Source organism: Dioscorea cayenensis, chromosome 20 (assembly GCF_009730915.1).
Source record: "Dioscorea cayenensis subsp. rotundata cultivar TDr96_F1 chromosome 20, TDr96_F1_v2_PseudoChromosome.rev07_lg8_w22 25.fasta, whole genome shotgun sequence".
NCBI classification, from domain to species: domain Eukaryota; kingdom Viridiplantae; phylum Streptophyta; class Magnoliopsida; order Dioscoreales; family Dioscoreaceae; genus Dioscorea; species Dioscorea cayenensis.
In genome coordinates, this window is record NC_052490.1 from 26,280,394 (window position 1) to 26,282,695 (window position 2,302).

Here is a 2,302-nt window from a genome sequence, read left to right on the forward strand (position 1 = left end):
GTCAAGGGCACGGGCACAGAGGCAATGACAGTATGCCTGTATGCCCTAACCCGACTGACACAAGGATTAGATTACGCAAGCTCTCTCCTTCAACTAGAGACCCTTGACACTATTGTGTTCAACTCATTTCAAATTAGGGCAATATATGAAAACCCCTCAAAGCTTTATTTTCTTTCTATACTAAAACTATTCATTTACTCCAAAATTAGTTTATTTTTATTCATTTTACATCCTTTATACAATAGTGTTCGCCATGTTTAATCACGCAAAGATATTATTTTGATCTACATCTCACGTGGCTCTATAATAATATGATCAATAGCTCTTTGCTGACTATTTATCTATATTGTATGTCTTCATACTATATTCATGACTCTATTTTGGACTCTGACACACCCCTTGCGTGTGACCCGCAAGTGCACGGGATTGTCGAAGTAATAAATCCCAGGTGAGTGGGTATCGTATCCACATGGAATAGGGAATAGAAACACCAAGATTGCTATTTAACCAAGCAAAGATGAAACAATGATTGTGTTGATAATATGTAATATAGACAAAATAAAAAAAATAAGAAAGAGAGGCACAAATAAGTGAGAGGAAAGGCAATCGATAAGAAGTGGGGTACTCGGATATTACTCCGCCTAGGATTATCGCTTCAAGTGCAAAACCAACTATTATGCTTCCTAACTAATGCTCGATGAGTCATGGACATCCTAAGATACACGGTTCCAAACTTAAGGTCAACCGTGACTAACTCTATACTATGCCCAGGCAGAAAAATCGATCAGTCTCAACGCCTCACACTGTGCAAAGTTACAAAAAGCTCTAGGGATTCCAAGTGATGAACCATATTCCTATATGTAGACCTAACCCTTTGGTCCAGGCGAAAGGCCCCTAGTCATAATTGAGACCCAGATACTAAAGTTCACTTCAACGATTCACTTTGTCGCTTTCGCAACTAAGCCCCAGCGAAGTTCATCCTTTAGCACTTCACTTTATTGTGACCGCAAAGAACTCTAAGAAATGGAGGTAGGATAAATCACATCAAAAGGGAAAGGAGACACTCCGCTACCTCTTGACTCACCCTCTCGACCCTCTCCAATCTAGCTTTCTCTAGCCCACATGGTGTGTCACTCATCCACAAAGGCTACCAAGATGAACTCTCAACCCTAATGTCACTCTAAGGGAGAAATCATTCAACAAGCATTCAAGATTGGAACTCAATTAAAACATCAATAAAGAAAAGCATAATAAAAGGTTAATGAAACAAATACATCCTAGGGTTCACAAATCCAAGTACCCACTAGGGGTTTAGCTCTCCATAGAGCAAGATACAATCAATAGTAAAATTGAAAGTAAAAACAAGTAATACATAGGAAAACCCCCTCGGTAGTCGTGTTGATGGTCTTGTGGAGTAGCCTCGTCCTCTCCAAAGATCCCCTCATCAAGCCTAGGGCACACCTCGCCGGATCGATGCTGACGAAAGCTCCACTAATAGCTATCTTCTAAGATAAACGCGGTGTCGAAGCCGTAGAACCACTCCAAAAGCCTTGCCAATACCTCTCTAAACCCTAGCCGCAAGCCTCTCAAAAGATGGAGAAAAGATGGAAAGAAGGATCCTCAAATCGGGCTGAATCGCGGCTTTAAATAGGTTATAATCGGGCATCCACATGGCCCTGTGGATGTTCCACATGACCTTGTCGATGTTCCACACACCCTTGTGGAATTTACACACGGGCGTGTAGATTCTCTAGAATTCTGATTTTCAGCGGGTTGTGAACAGTAACTGCTACAGTGATTGCTACAGTACCTGGCCAAAAAAACACTCCTGATTCACACTTTTCATCTAAACAACATAAACCGGCACACATTTATGCCGTAGATCGTGTCGCTTCTTCAATAAAAAACCTCACGAGTGAAGATCTTGATATCATTGCACAAGTCGAAATACGCAAATGTGGCTGCCTTCATGCCCCTCCAACTCATTGTAATTGCTTAAATACATGGAGGTTGGCACACATTCTCGTATCTTTGAGCCCAACTTGTGTCTTCACATTTGTTCCTTCCAAGATTTTATCAAATAGTACATTGACGATCTACATTGGCTTCTTTCTTACATATTTGGCTCCACAACCCTACATGCACCAAAGTAACACAAATACACATGTATTAGCGCTAAAACCTGATAAAAGCAATGCTCAACGTAAGAAAATAATATTTCGTATTACTAATACACAAGCACTTATCAGGCTCAATATCCAAATTAGTAAGTGATTCCTTAAGGACAAATAGTGGCAATAGT